Raw genomic sequence first — 16,632 nt, 5'->3', positions numbered from 1 at the left:
ATCACGTGGCATTGGAAGACAATAAGCCGCCACACCATACTCAAACATCTAAAGTAACTGTCTAGCCAGGAAAGATTAAATAATTTGTCTAGGGCCAACTGAAGATCCCAAGTTGTCTGACATAGACGAGCACAAAAAAGTCCCAATTAACCATATGTCAGATGTCAGAAGTCAGATTCAAATTTTCAGTGTGTTCCAATGTGGAAGTAGACAAAAATGGCTTCATGAGAGATGTAGCTCAAATTGCTTATGGCCTAAAAACCTATTGCATTTCACAACTATACCACAGATCTCCACTCTCACATGGGGCCATAAGAACTCTATTAGCTCAGTGGGGTTAAACAGGTGATGGGGATTAAGGACAGCACTTGTTGTGATGAGCACCGGGTGTTGAATGGAAGTGCTGAATCACTAAATAATACCTGAAACTGATATTTTAATGAGTGTTAATTCACCTGCATATGTAGTTTCCCAGCTCAAAGCAATTAGAACTCAGAAAGCCAAAGACAATGAGGTAAGGATATGTAAATCTGAATCAGGCTCCTGGACAACAGATCTTGAAGGAAGAAACTAAGAAAACAAGACAATGCCAAGTCAGAAAAGCACAGGGCCAACTGGGGCCACTGGCCCCTAGGAACAAAGAATCATAAAAATAGGTGTCAAGGTCATGATTGTGTGAGAATATACTATAATTAGCATCCATTCTTACTGGTTATAATTGATAGAATTATCAAATTCTTGAGTTGGAAAGGACCCAGTTCTTCCTCATACCCAATTCAGGATTCTTCTCTGGAGCAGCTCTACTTATCACTGGGCCTCTGCTTGAATAGTTCTGGGCAAGAAACCTCAACATCAAAATACACTAGAGAGAAACAACTGTATGGTGAGTCCATGCGGTGTGCCAGGCACTGGGCTAAAATCTTGCTACGCATTTCCTCATTTAATCTGCTCAGCAACTCTGAGTAGGCATTTTACAGATGTGTTAACTGAAGTTTGAAGATGTTAAGTAACTTGCCCAAATCACGAGAAGGGAAGAAAAAAAAAGCAGCCCTGACACAGGGAGCCAGTCTGATACTAGGAGTTGCTAGATAATGGCCCAGCCTCCTCCTGTTATACATGAACAGTGTCTCAGAACATCAACCTCAGGCCAGGCCACTCTGTGGTCATGATGAATTAAGACAGAAACAAGACCCCTCATAATCTCATCTGACCTCAGACAGATTCCAAACCACAAAAATGACCAAACACCCCCCCACAACCACCACCACCAGTCCTGGCTAATGAGTGACGGCTGCTTCTTGGCCAAGCACAGCTTTAACCTCACCGGTGGCTTCCTTGTGAAGATACTCAGTGGAATCCTCCCCCTTCCTAACAGCATCGAATCCAGAGCAAAGTCCTGTTTGCTTAAGTTCTCCCCAAAATCACCTAAGTGAAAGCCTCAATGTGAGGACTCCTGTCTAACACCCACTTACTGAGCCGCCCCTGGTGTGAGATCTCCCTCGCGGCAACAAGCCACAAACTCAACTTTTTCAACTTTAAGTGCATTCCTGGAGGTCTCTGGAGGGCACTGAATGTCACATAGAGAATTAAAGCTGAGCCAAGGTTCCAGTGGAGGTCCAGCCGCCTCCCAGGCCTGAGCGCTTGGCCACCCCGCTTGGCTGATTCCTCAAGTCAACTTTTTAAAAACTGGGCTACATGATTCATTTTATAAAATAAGTAAGTGTGCTCGAAAGGGTAGACCTCAGTTATGGAACACGTGCTTTCCTCACTGTGGAGGGAAATGAGACGTTGCTGGACTTGTCTCACAGTTAACAACTTCAGCACATTTTGAGTTCTTTTTAGTTTTCTCAATAACAAAATGAAATTTAGTCTATTAAAACAGAGGTGTCATCCTTTTCTATCTTCCCAGCTCACAGCCTAGTACTGAGCTCCTTTTGACAGTAAGAACACAAGTTCAAGACGAGGTGCCCCACCACTTCTTTCTAAACTAAAAATCCGTGTGTGAAAATAAACACACACACACACACACACACACACAGAAATGATGGTCATAAAACAGGCACAAACTTGAGAAAGGAGTGAGGGCGAGGCGACCAAGGCTTCTGGGAAGTGGGTTGGGTAACAAAAGAGAGGTGGCTTATGAAGAGGGGGGCACTTGATAGGATGAGCACTGGGTGATATGCTATATGTCGGCAAATTGAACTCCAATAAAAAAATAATTTTAAAAAAGAAGAAGAAAAAAAAAGGGAACTCTCTGGTCCCCTTGAAGCTGCAAAGAGAACAAATGTAGAACCTGGTGGTCAGGCGCGGGCCTATGGGGCAGCAGCTGGAAGCCGGGGCCTACTCCTGGATCTCTGACGGCCTGGCCTCCGCTTCCCGGGCTGCTTTCCTTTATAGGAAGAGCGCCTCGAGCCTCGGTGTCCACGACCGAGGACTGGGTCAAGAAGCTGGGGCAGCCCCGGTAGCGCAGTGGTTTAGCGCCACATGCAGCCCAGGGTGTGATCCTGGAGACCCGGGATCGAGTCCCACGTCAGGCTCCCTGCATGGAGCCTGCTTCTCCCTCTCCCTGTGTCTCTGCCTCTCTCTATCTCTCTCTCTGTGTGTCTCAAATAAATAAATTAAATTAAAAAAAAAAAAAAAAGAAGCTGTGGGCTATGCACACGGTGGAGTATTCCTCAGCCACTGGAAACCACCAACACCCACCATTTGCTTCGACGTGGATGGACCTGGAGGGTATGATGCTGAGTGAAGCAAGTCCATCGGAGGAGGACAAACATCATATGGTCTCGTTCATTTGGGGAATATAAAAAATAGTGAAAGGGAATAAAGGGGAAAGGAGAAGAAATAAGTGGGAAATATCAGAAAGGGAGACAGAACATGAGAGACTCCTAACTCTGGGAAATGAACTAGGGGTGGGGGAAGCGGAGGAGGGCGGGGGTGACGGGCACTGAGGGGGGCCCTTGGCGGATGGGCCCTGGGTGTTATGCTATATGTTGGCAAAGAGAACTCCAATAAAAAAATTTTTTAATAAATTAAAAAAAAAAAAAAAAAGAGGAAGAGCGCATGGCTGATTTCGCCCGTGATCAATTCACTCCGCGCTTCTCGCGCTGCCTCCCTGTCCCCCTCCGGAGGCTGCGGCCCCCCGCGGCCCTCCCAGGCGCCCGGTTCTGTTCACTCCTTGCAACAAGCAGACGCTCGGCCCCGCGGCCCTCAAGCATCCTGTGCATCCTGTGCGGGGGCCGGGGGCTCGCGGGGGTCCGCACCCCGAGGCCCGCGCGGGCCCCGCGGGCAGCCGTGACGTCACCCGGCCCCGGCCCACGACCCGGGGGCGGGGGGGCTGCTCCGCGCGCTCCCGCCCGAACCCGAAGTCAGGCGCCGCGGGGAGCCGCTGCAGCCCGGAGACCCCCCGTCGCCTCGGCCCGGCCCCCGCCCGCCCGCCCGCCGCACGCCGCGCCCAGGGGCAAACCGGAGGCCGCGGAACGGAGGGGCGGTGGAGAGGGCGCACGGGGGGCGCGGGGCTCGCCACGGCCGGGAGGAGGGAGGGGGAGGGCGGAGGGCAGCCGCCGCAGACCCGGCTCCGTCGGGGGGACCGAGGGGAGGGGCCCGGCCCCGCGCACCCGAGCCGCAGCCGCGCTCACCTGCCGGCGCCGCCGGTCCCGCAGCCGCGCACTCGGAGCCCGCCTGCCCCGCGGTCGAGCCCCGCGGGAGGGGGCGGGAGGGGGCGGGAGGGGGCGGGGCCTGGGCCGGACCGGGCAGGACTGGGGGCGCGGGGCCCGGCTCGGCCGAGGCGGGCGGGGACGGCGGGCGGGGACGGCGGGCGGCGTCCCGAGGCCCGCCCCGAGGCCGCCAGCCCGCCGGTTCCCTCTCTTCGGTGGCTCCGCCCACGCGGGGCGCCCACAGCCACAGCCACAGCCACAGCCACAGCCACAGCCACACCCCCGGCTCGGCTTCGGCCCCAGTCCCCGCCCGCCGCCCGGGATCCCAGGCCTGGGGCGCCCCGGGGGACACGCCCGGCTCAGGGAGACCCCCCGCCCCGCGCTCGTACGGGCGCCCGAGGCCTGCGCGGCCGGGTCTGGGGCTGCTCCAGCCTGGGGGCCCCGCATGCCCGCGCCTGGGCCGTCCGCATTTGTGCCGTCACCCTGCCGCACTTAGTCCTGGCATTATTACCATTATTATTATTTTAGATTTTATTTATTTATGCATGAGAGAGAGAGAGGCAGAGACACAGGCAGAGGGAGAAGCAGGCTCCATGCACGGAGCCCGACGTGGGACTCGATCCTGCGCCTCCAGGATCACGCCCCGGGCCGAAGGTGGCGCTAAACCGCGGAGCCACCCGGGCTGCCCTAGTCCTGGCATTATTATTATTTTTCTCTTTTTCTTTTTTTTAGATTTTATTTATTTATGCATGAGAGAGAGGCAGAGACACAGGCAGAGGGAGAAGCACGTAGGGAGGCCGGGAGCCGAACATGGGACTCGACCTTGGATCTCCAGGATCATGCCCTGGGCTCAAGGCAGGGGCTAAACCGCTGAGCCACCCGGGCTGCCCTAGTCCTGGCATGATTAATAATTCATGGCGACCCCTGGGAGGTTCAGCGGTTTGGCGCCTGCCTTCGGCCCAGGGCCTGATCCCCTGACCCGGGATCGGGATCGAGTCCCACATCGGGCTCCCTGCGTGGAGCCTGCTTCTCCCTCTGCCTGTGTCTCTGCCCCTCCCTCCCTCCCTCTCTCTCTCTCTCTCATATGAATAAATAAAATCTTTAAAAATAATAATAATTCATGCAACTATATTCTAAGCTCCCCAAGGGTAGAGCCCAACATCCCTCACTATGTGCTAAGTTAATGACTCAAACACCCCCTTCAGTCAGTGTTTAAGGATCATCTTTTCCGAGCAGTACTCTGCCAGGGTGAGAGCAATGAATGAGAAAAAAATAAAATTTCAGTCCTTGGAGAACTTGCCTCCGGGAGTGTTGAGTTTTGTTGCTGCCTTCCACAGGGCTGGGGAGGAGGCAGGCTTTCTCTTGGGCCCCCATTGGTCTAAGCAGATCCCTAGATTGCAGTTACCTCAACTCCTTGTATTTGTCTCAGTAAAGCCCTTCTGACTATTCACATTAAAAGTACAGCCAGGGGGCAGCCGGGGTGACCCAGGGGATTAGCGCCGCCTTCAGCCCAGGGTGTGATCCTGGAGACCCAGGATGGAGTCCCATGTTGGGATCCCTGCGTGGAGCTTGCTTCTCCCTCTGCCTATCTCTCTCTCTCTCTCTCTCTCTCTCTTTTTCATGAATAAAAAAGAAAAAAGGAAGTACAGCCAGGCCATCAATCTGCAGGAATACCTCCTAGTCCCTTGACTGCCTCATTTTTCTCCTTTGCACTGACCACAGTCTGATAGACTATACACAGAGTACTTCACGTGTTATCGTTCTCTTCCTTAGGATGTCCGTTCCACAAGGGTAGAGACCTTGGTCTGTTTTGTTTACTATATGCAGCACCTAGCCTAGTACCTGATACATGGTAGACAGTAAATAATTGTTAAATTAATTAATGCTTCCTCTTGTTTGTTCTCCCAGCTAGACTGTGGGGTCTTACTCATCTGTGCAGTGCCTGGCCCAAGGCAGGTGCGCTGTTAATGGTTGTTGCGTGAATGAGTGAATAGAAATGGCTGAGAGAGGTGGTCCTCTGTCTTGCCAACTAAGAGGTATTGGAAGACAAAAAGAATCACTGTGCTGGCTTTTGAAAGAGACTTTCATCCGTGCTATTGCTTGTCTGTGTCCATAAAATTGTATAGTGATGACTCTGGTTTGTTATCACACCCTTAACCTTAAGAACATCCTTATAAACAGAATGTTCACGAAGTCCCCACCAACAAGCCCCAGCCCCGTCTAGATAGGTTACCACTTGTAAATGAGAATGCATGACCTTTCTGTTGCAACGGTTACTTAAGGGCTTCAGATTCTTTCACTCCTTTTGTCCCATCCATTGCCTTTCAGTTAAATGCATGAGAAGCATAGTAATAATATTAGCTGCTAATATTTATATAGCACTCTCTAGTTACTACCATGAAGCACGGTTCCGAGTTCCTTATGTGCATTAATCGACTCATTTAATCCTCACAGGAACTGATTGGAGGCCCAAGTTACAAATGAGTACATTGAGGCACAAGCCAGGAAGCTTACCTAGCTGGGAAGAAACAGAGCCAGGATTTAAATCCAGATCATTTGACACCATCTAGGTTTCTTTTTTTAATTGGTATATAACTGGCATATAACATTTTTTAAGTTGCTTTTGTTTTTTTTAAAGATTAATTAATTTATTCATGAGAGATACAGAGAGAGGCAGAGACACAGGCAGAGGGAGAAGCAGGCTCTATGCAGAGAGCCTGACATGGGACTCGATCTCGGAACTCTGCAATCACGCCCTGAGCCGAAGGCAGACACTCAACAGCTGAGCCACCAGGCATCCCACATTTTTTTATTTAAGGTATACAACACATTGATTTGGTATACTTTTATATTGATAAAATTCATTAATGGGGTGTAGTATTTAAATGAACATATTAACGAACCAGCTCTGCATGGCTGCCATAACTTCATCTAGTTCTTTAGGAGGTGATCTTCGAGACACCTGGTCTCTTTTACAGGAATAGCCACTATGGAAGAGAAAGAACACACAGACACATGCTTCAGATGAATTTGCATCAAATCCAGCCTACAACCTACCAACTGAGTGACCTTAGGCAAATTTTCAACTTCATATTTCAAAAATTACTTAAAGTGTTGTCACGAGATTGAAAGAGAAAGTGTATAAAAAGCACTCAGCACATAGTAGACCATCAGTAAAAGTGAGTTTCCTTTTCTTTATTAATTACTTTCTAGTTAATGTTGCTTTTAAATTGAGTCTAAAATTTTTCACCTATGTATAATTTTGCCTTTTACCATATTGACTGCTTCCCAGAGGAACATAGCTACTAACATAAATTAACATAAAATTTGGCATACGTTGATATATATTTTTAAACCAATTTATCTCCCTGAATCCCAAAAGTATTTTAACTGGAGACTGCAATGCCAATGCATATTACCAATTACTGCTCTAAAATAAAAAGCTTTATGGAGGGTTAAATACAGCCCAGAATTAACAGCCTATTTCTTTCAGAGTCTCAACCATCTCTTTTCAAATGAAAGGTATAGATACAGACAGGAGAAAGCTAAAATTTACTTGGTGGCCAACAAATGACAAACCAAAATTATCAAAGTTTAAAGTCCCAATGCAAATATTATTAGGGACAAATAAAGAAATGAAGTACTTTGGGGGGCGCCTGGGTGGCTCAGTCAGCTAGGTGGCTGCCTTCAGCTTAGGTCCTGATCGCAGGAGTTCAGCTCAGCAGGGAACCTGTCTCTCCCTCTCCCTCTGCGCCTCCCCCTGCTTGTGCTCTGTCCTTCTCTCTCAAATAAATAAAATCTTTTTTAAAAATGAAGTAATTTGTTGTTCAAATTATAATTTACTACATGACAAACTACCTAAAGCTTAAATGACTTGAAATAACAACCATTTTATTACATCTCAGGATTTTGCAGGTCAGAATTTAGGGCAGGGCTCAGCTGAGTAATTCTTCAGTTCCATGTGGCTCTGATCATTCAGTAGAATTTAGTTAGTGAATGACTGAGTCTGGAGCATCCTGGATGGCTTCACCCACATGGCTGATGCCTTGGCAGGGATGGCCGGAAGGGAGCACTCAGCTGAGATTATCAAGCAGACCTCCATACACGTGGCCTCTTTATCATGGTGGTATTAGGAAAATAAGACTTCTTTTTTAAAAAATATTTCATTTATTTATTCATAGAGACACAGAGAGAGAGTGGCAGAGACACAGGCAGGGGGAAAAGCAGGCTCCATGCAGGGAACCTCATGCGGGACTCGATCCCAGGACCCCAGGATCATGACCTGAGCCAACGGCAGGTGCCCCCAGGGAAATCAGACTTATATAGAGGCTCAGGGTTCCAAAAGCAAGTGCTCCAAAAAACAAGGCAGAAGCTATGTGTTCTGACTTAGCCCCTGAAGACCTGGCATGCAGCCTCTGCAACATTCCATTGCTGAAGCCAGCCCACATTCAGAGAGGAGGATTATACTCTACCTTTCAATGGGAGAAATAGCAAAGAACTTCGGATACTTTCAGTCTATCACATTTGCTTTTATGAAAGAGAATGGCATCAAATAAACAAAGTGGGGAAAAAAAGTCTATATTTTTGTTCATTGTTCATGTGGAAACATCTTTCATTGTTAGCATCAAAGAGATCTGTGATGAAGACCAGGAGTCATCCACCAGATGTCAGGTTTATAAAACATTCCAGGGTAGTACCATTCAGAGCTGTACGTGCTTTTCTTGCTCCATTATTGTTCTTAAAGTTTGTCCAACATCTAAGTTGTTTATACCCAGCACAGAGAAAGGCAAAATCCATACATCGACATTTTGTTGATAACAAATATTTATTAAGGACATACTGTAACCCAAGCCCTATATGAGATAATGGGGCTATAATAATGAGAGAGGGAAATGTTGTTCATGCCCCCGTAGAGTTTGGAGGGTATCTGGGGAGGCAGACAGATAAACAATGAGGGTACAGGATGAGAAGTTCAATGATCAGGTGCCATGGGAAGGTTTGGCTAGACCATCTAATGTGGTTGAGGAGGAAAGGTATCTGGGTCAAGTCAAGTCAGGTAGGGTAAGCTAAACAAACCCCCAAATGAAAATGGCGCAAATATAATGGCAGGTTTTTTTTGTTTGTTTGTTTGGTTTTTTTGCTTTTTCAGTGAACAACTGAAGGCAGTTCTAGAGTATGGGAGGCAGTGATGGAAGATGGGTGGTCTCTTCCTTCAGGAACCAGACTGATTGGAGGCACTACCATTTTCAGCTCAAGGCTGCCCTGGTTTTCTGGGCACCGACATCTTTAGCAGGCAGAGAAGGAAAGAACCTGGAGGCTCTCTCATGGGAGGTTTTTCATGGGCCTGGCACGTTTGTGTACCTTCTGTTGTCCAGAAATTAGTCATATGGCCCCTCTAACCACAAGGGAGACTGGAAAATGTTGGGGGGGGGGTGAAGTTGGTTTCCAAGAGCAGTGGCAGAATCCACTTGAAACCACTTTTAGAGGACAAATAGTCCAAGTTTCTAGTTTGTATAAAGGATCTGAACAAGGGCAACCGGACAGCTAAATCATTTTTAGTTTAGATGATTTATTTTCATATTATATAATACAAACTATGAAAAAATTAAACCTTCCTTAATCCTACACCTGCTTTAAAGGATATCAAAGAAAACATGGAGAAACTGATGATAAAGTGGGTGAGGGTAGGATTTTCATCTTCAACAGTTATTTCTGATAAAACTTCTTAGCTGAATTTTAATTGAAGGGGGAGAGTGGGAATTGGAGACACATTTCTTGCTCAGTAAGGTTCTTAAAAAGGCTAATTACAATGGAAAAAGCAATTTGGCAAGAAAAAAAATTATCTTGGCATCTGACTCAATCTTGGCTGATTGCAAGAAACACCAGTACAATAAATGTGTTCATCTGAACAGTGGAGGAGAAAAGAGCTCCAGAAGTTTAGCCCCTGTGGGGTCTGGGCACCTTTGACACCATGAAAGGTTTTTAGTTTGTTTCAAACTGTTGGTAAAGGTGGACTTTCTTTTTCTAACTTTGGAATCTTGAAGCTTCCTTTCTTCCTCAGAAGAACTGTGCCTGTCACCTCACTGCTAGGCTAGTTTTCTCTGAGGAATTAGCCAGTAGGACATAGCCTCACATGGACTTCACAACTCAAGGAGGCTCACTTTCTGAAGGCAAATCCATCTTCCTCTGCTAACGTTCTCACCTTAAAAACAATAAAAAACATCAACCCTGATGGTTAATTTTATGTGTCAACTTGACTGGGCTAAGCAATGTCTCGAGAGCTGGTAAGACAGGGATGAATCTGTGAGGGTGTTTCTGGAAATAGATTTGAATCTGTAGACTGAAAAATGCAGATGCCCTCACCAATGCAGGTGGGCAGCATCCAATCACTTGAGGGTCTGAGAAGAGAACACAAAGGAGGAGGAAGAATGAATTGCTCTCTCTGCCTGAGTTGGGACATCCATCTTCTGCCCTCAGACACTGGCTTTCCTGATTCTTCAACCCTCAGACTTTGACTGAATTACACCACTGGTTTCCCTGGTTCTCTAGCACATAGATAGCAGATTGTGGGACCCTCAGCCTCGGTAATCATGTGAATCAGTTCCTAAAATAAATCTCCTGATATATATAATCCAGATGTCTATATATAGAAGAAAACAGAACCAATAGGGTATATCTATATACATCTGTAGTTCTATATAAATATACAGAAAGATTTTCCCAGTAAATTTTATGTGTCTATACAGATTTATCTACATAGTTATGTAAATAAGCAGTTGACCCTTGAACATGGGTTTGAATTGGTTGAGTCCAATTTACCCCAAAAATATGCAGATTTTTTCAATAAATCTGCAGATAGCCATAAAAATGTATTTTCTCTACTTTGTGATTTTCTTAATAACATTTCCTGTAGCTCACCTTATTTTAAGGATACAGTGTATAGGGATGCCTGGGAGGCTCAGCGGTTGAGCACCTGCCTCTGGCTCAGGTCTTGATCCTGGAGACCTGGGATCAAGTCCCATGTCGGGCTCCCTGCATGGAACCTGCTTCTCCTCTGCCTGTGTCTCTGCCTCTCTCTGTCTCTCTCTGTCTCTCATGAATAAATAAATAAAATCTTTAAAAAATAAAGGATACAGTGTATAATACATATACCATAAAATGTTTAATCAATTATTTATGTTATTGGTAAGGCTTCCAGTCAACAGTAGGCTGTTAATAGTTAAGTTCTGGGGAGTCAAAAGCTAACCCTAACCCCCAACCCCTGGGTTGTTCAAGCCACAAGAACTGTGTCCTATTGGTTCTGTTTCTCTAGAGAACTCTAATACAGAGACCAAAAGCCAATCAAAGGAGCGCATCCTGCCATCACTTTGGACTGTCATTTAAGAAGTTTCAAAAGCTCACAACTATTAGAGGACTGACCTGCTAAAGAAACTTTTTTAAAGAATCCGGTAATTCTGATTTGGGTGAGGAAGTTGTATGGAAATGTGTTTTGGAAAGACTAGCCTTTGATCAGGACCTTGCAGTAAAGGATCCAGACAACTCAGTTTGCATGCTTGCAAACTCCCCTATGTCTTATTTTCCCTCCTTACCAGAAAAGCCATGCTGGCACAAGGGTAATGCCAAACATTCCCTCTAACAATGATTAGCCTCACATTCTAGAATTAGAAACAGGCTGGAATGCAAATATCCCCAGGGGAATTCATGCAATCACATAAGATGTAAAAATTGATACAGATTCTTTCAGATAGCAGGGTTTGATCAAGCAGTTGAAAGATACATGGGAGGGCTAGGGAAAGGAAACCTACTTATTTCACAACTTTTTTACTTTTAGCTTATTTAGAACAGGGGGCACTAGGTTGGAAATCTATACCTGCTACATTTTTTCAAAGCTTACTTTGTGTCATGCATGGTCTTTTATGTACGTTATTTCATTAAATCTTTGTACAACTCTATCAAGCATTATTATCCCTATTTAATAGATGGAAAAACCTAAAAAATGAAATCCTTGAGAGGCAGCCTAGAAGTTTGGCATAATTGATACTAAGATTTAAAGTCAGATCTGAGTCTAAGCCTTAACTTTTGACTGCTGCCTAATAAGTGAATTTGGGGAAGAAGTCAAACATATAAATATAATTCTGAAACTTCAACTTTTTACCTTCAGGTAAATTAATAATCAATCAAAACAGGTTATTACTTCTGTTCCTAAAGGCTCTCTGGAATACTGACTCTTAAAACAACCCCTTGCAGGCCAATCTAGTGATTTCTATTGCCCTGATATTAACATTTAGTATCTTTTTATGTTTTCTAGAAATCTCTTTTTCTAGGAAAGTGGGAAAACTGGATAGCCTGGCTTTGGCTGAAATTATAAGGGAGGAGAAAGTTGTAAGACTTACCTTATGTTTTATTAAAGCTTTTGTCATTTCTTCTAAAATTGCCACACAACAGTCATTGTAGGGCTAAGAAATCTGGGATAAAAATAAATTTAAAATCTTTTATTATTATCCATAATATCTACCAGAACCTAAAACATTTCTCACATCACAATTTTTCCTCTTTTATGTCTTGTCTGATGATTTTCTATTATTAGGGAGTCTAGAAAAAAATGCTTTTTGAGGACTCTCAGGCATGTTTGTATAATACTTATTATTTATATACTTTATTAAATGCCATCTGCTTTTGCTACATTAATGTTTCATTAAGGACCATCTGGCAGTTGCTACAGATCATATAGACTCTCCAATGAGTAGGTTCTTACCCATGAATAAATTATCAAGTGTCATGATTAGCAAAAGAGAGATTAAACCGGGTAGTGTGGAAAGAATAGGGGACCAGGATACACATGTCTCAAGGCTGCCCCCAGCTGGTCTTGTGGCCAGCACAGTCCCTCTACCTCTTTGGGCCCCACGTGCTTCACCTCAAAATTGAAGGTTGGACTCAATCTCTGGGATTACTTCAAAGTTTTAAAATTCTAAGTCAGAAGCTCAAATGCAGGGGGACCCAAGCCCCAGGAACACAGGGGAGGGGATTATGTATGGGGATGGCTGGTAAACACTTCCTGGCTGTGGCCTGGGACCTAATGATTTAGGATGGGTGGAGAGAGAGAACAGCATAAGCCAGGCAGGTGCAGCATCATATAAGGTTGAGGCAGGAGTGGGGAACTGAGACTAGAAAGATAGACAAAGAACAGATTGGGGAGGGCTTTACCCGATAAGAAGAATTGACAGCTGGATCTTTACCACCATTTCCCTCCTCCTTGTCTTAGTTTTCTTTAGTCCTTAGGAACCATTCACATAGGTCTAGCCACTCTCTTGAGTGGGTTAAACATTACCCTTAAAGCAGTTTTCCAAATGGTACAGCATGCAGGTGATGTGTGGACCTAGAAATCGAAACCTTTAGACCTAGAGATGAGTCACTGGCTGGCTATTACATAAACACTTTATTTTCTATATGTACCATGATATGGCAAAGATTGGGAGCACTACTCTGAACTAATCCAGTCCACCAAATTTATTTTCTTAGCAAATGTTTTTCATTAGCAGCTCAAGCATAAATAACATTTATATTAAATTGTGTAATTGTTTGTATTACTATACAAGCAATTATACAATTGCACAATTATATTAAATTGTATCATAGACTAAATATTTGTATCTCCCCCCAAGATTCATCCACTGAAATATAATTTCCAGTGTGTTGGTATTTGGAAGTGGGGCCTTTGAGAGGTGATTAGGTCATAAGAGCAGAGCCCTGGGACACCTGGGTGGCTCAGCGGTTGAGCGTCTGCCTTCAGCTCAGGGCATGATCCCAGAGTCCTGGGATCGAGTCCCACATCGGGCTCCCTGAAAGGAGCCTGCTTCTCTCTCTGCCTATGTCTCTGCCTCTCTCTCTCTCTCTCTGTCTCTCATGAATAAATAAATAAAATCTTAAAAAAAAAAAAAAAAGAGCAGAGCCCTCTTGACTGGGATTTGTATCCTCACAAAAGAGATCCCTCAGAGCTCTCTTCCCCTTCTTCCATGTGAACCATGGAGCAGGCCCTTACCAGATACCAAATCTGCCTACATCTTGGATTTTCCAGGCTCTGGAACTGTGGGAAATAAATCTTATTATTTATAAGCTGATATTTTATTATAGCAGCCCCAAAGAATCAAGACAATTATACTGAGTTGTACTATATATCATCTTAATTAAATGAATGAATGAAGATAGAGAAAATTCGCTCAACACACTTACTTACTGAGGCCCTTATATGTGCCAGGAACTAGATTAGGCATGAAGGATACAGCCATGAACAACAGATAAAAACAGACTAAAACCCCTCCCATCGTAGAGCGCATATTCTAATGGGTGAAATGACAATAAATAGGAAAATAGAGAAGACACACTTCCAGGTTCCAATTTGGCATGTAAGGAGCTAGGATGGTATCCCTCCATCCTAACCCAAGTGAAAAGTTGAACAAACTGAAATATCAATGACTCCACTTGGATCTGTTGAGAAGTGAGATCACAGGCCAAATGGCTGTCTTGGAGACAGACGGGCAAATACAGAGAATCACAACCTACCAGAGCAGAACCCTCTGCAGGAACCAGTCCAGGAGAGGAAAGCCTGCTCTAGAACTGATGAATTTCTGGAGGCTCACAGTGAATGAGTGTAAGAGTTAAGAACTTTCCACACTTTTGTGAATTTTACCTCTAGGACCTCTAGCAGGTTTTCCCAGTGAAGACTGAAGAAAAATCTTCTAATGCTTCCAGCAGGGAAAAGGGAAGAGTAACCATCTAAAAATATACCAGTGCCTCAGTTCTTCTTAACACTCTCCTTAACTGTCTTCAAGAGAAACTCTTTCACCAAGGCCTAAGCTGTTGAGGCTTTATCAGAGCCTGATGGATCTGATGGAGGAGAAATAACCAACTTCAGCTCCTCCAGCTATTCTGCCCCCCTGCCCCCACCTGGGGGTAAAGAGCTGAGAAGCTCTTGTGTATTTCACAGCACACCTGCACAGGCTCTCTGAAGGACTGAGATCTAAGGACAGAACTATGGACCATTGGCCCTCCCCCACACCACCTTACCACCTCGTCACAAAAGGCCTATGTACCACAGTTTCTTTACCCAGTACATACATAATGCCCAGCTTTAAACAAACAAACAAACAAAACCCACAAGGCATAACAAAAGGCAAAAAACAAAACAAAACATTGTTTGAAGAGATCATGCAAACATCAGAACCAGACTCAAATATGGCAGGGATGGATGTTTGTATTACCAGACCAGGATTTTGAAACAACAATGCTGAAGGTTCCAATGGGGACACACACACACACACGCACACACAAGGAGGCAGTATTCAATAACAGATCAGTAATTGTAATATAAGAAGAAATATTTGGTCTTTGGCCCTGGTTCCTGGCACCAAGCTCTTCAAACTCTTGGAACCTCCTGAGTGATGAGTGTCTTTGGTGTGTTAATGGAATGACTCTTGGTTGAGAGGTGCCAAATAGCTTCAGGATGAGAGTTGCTCACAAGAAAGACCATACCATGGGATTAGATGGTAGTTTCCAACCTTCAATCCTACTCATGATCTCTGGGGAGGACAGAGGGACTGGGGATTGTGTTCAATCATCAATAGCCAATGGTTGAATCAATTATGCTTATGTAGTGGAACTTCCATAAAAACCCATAAACAGTAGGGTTTGAAGAACTTCCCAGTTGGCAGACACATTGAGAGGCTAGGAGGGTCTTGTATCAGTGTGGAAGCTTAGGACACTCACCCCATATTTTGTCCCTTCTTCTCTTCCTTTTGAATGTTCCTGAGTGATATCATTTATAACAAATAGGTAATAGTAACTGAAGTGCCTTCCTAACTTCTGTGAGTTGTTCTAGTGAATTATCAAGACTGAAAAGGGAGTTGTGGGAATCCCCAAATTTATAACCAAGGGAAACAAGAGTATGGGTAACCTGGGGACCTGATACTTGCAACTGGTGTCTGAGGTGTAGGCAAACTTGCAGGACAGAGCCTTTAACCTATGGAGTCTATACTAATTCTGGGAATTGATGTCAAAATTGAATTGAATTGCTGGACATCCACTCGATGTCAAAAAACTGGTGAATTTGTTGGTATTAGAAAACACTCCAGAAAGAACCTAAGAGTAATGTAAGCAAAGAGATGAAAGCTCTGAGAAAGAATTAGAAATACTAGACATCAGAAACATTGTAACTGAAAAGGAGAATGCCTTTGATACACTAATTAGATGGACACAGCTGAGAAGGGGCCTAAAAAAAAAAAGGAACTAAAGATCCAAGAACTACAGGACAATGACAAAAGGTATAACATAATGAGAATACAAAGAGAGAAAGGATCCAAAGATGTATTTGAAGCCATAATGACTGAGAATTCCCCTAAATTAATGTCAGATACCACACCACAGATCCAGGAAGCCCAGAGAACACCAAATAGGACAAAGACCAAAAAAAGGAATAAAAGAAAAAAAGAAAAAGCCTTAAAAGACCCCCCCACATGCACAAAAGAACAAAAATTAAGCAAAAAACCCCACTTCCAAACCAAAACGAACCAACCAAACTAAACGGCATCCTCAAACTGCAGAAAACCAGAGGAAGAAAAAAAATCTCAGATGAAGGAAATGTAAGGCATAGTAGAGAGTGGCGAAGGCTAATGGAGAAAAAGTCAAGAGAGGACTAAGGAGTTATACAGGGAGGAGGGAGAAAGGTTTAGAATTTTTCCACCAAGTGGCCAAGGAAAGCCTCCCTGGATGGAGACCTTTTGGTAAATTTACTGTGAGTTTTGGATTTCATGGACACTTTAATAAAGCTTTTCTTTATTTGGAGACTATAATAGGCCCCTTGGTGCAGTTGGAGGGGTGTGACCAGACTAACGTCCTGGTTCTTACAGACTGTGTGACCTTAGGCAGGTGACCTGACTCTCTGGGCCTCCTATCCACATCTCCAGCTGAACTCCTTTCTATA

At 44.8% G+C, this 16,632-nt stretch overlaps 1 protein-coding gene and 1 long non-coding RNA gene across 4 annotated transcripts in view; both read right to left on the bottom strand.

Annotated features, from left to right (window-relative positions):
• Positions 1–6,616, bottom strand: part of GSDME (gasdermin E) — a 75,677-nt gene extending 69,061 nt beyond the window's left edge. For 2 of the 3 annotated variants that reach the window (XM_077856500.1, XM_077856502.1), the window contains exon 1: positions 3,639–3,746. The gene's annotated coding sequence lies outside the window, so the exon portion shown is untranslated. Of the gene's footprint in view, positions 1–3,638; positions 3,747–6,559 lie in introns of those variants that run through there. The other variant, XM_077856501.1, reaches the window with a different exon arrangement.
• Positions 6,617–8,431: 1,815 nt separating this feature from the next.
• LOC144288740 (uncharacterized) lies at positions 8,432–16,337 on the bottom strand. Its single transcript, XR_013356727.1, has 3 exons — positions 12,861–16,337; positions 12,050–12,121; positions 8,432–9,858 (listed from the first exon to the last, which is right to left on the bottom strand). It is a non-coding gene; the product is annotated as an uncharacterized LOC144288740 (long non-coding RNA).
• Between the last annotated feature and the right edge of the window lie 295 nt (positions 16,338–16,632).

This window comes from Canis aureus, chromosome 18, assembly GCF_053574225.1.
Source record: "Canis aureus isolate CA01 chromosome 18, VMU_Caureus_v.1.0, whole genome shotgun sequence".
NCBI lineage: Eukaryota > Metazoa > Chordata > Mammalia > Carnivora > Canidae > Canis > Canis aureus.
The sequence above is the reverse complement of the archived record's forward strand: the minus strand, read 5'-3'. Positions and strand labels throughout refer to the sequence as shown.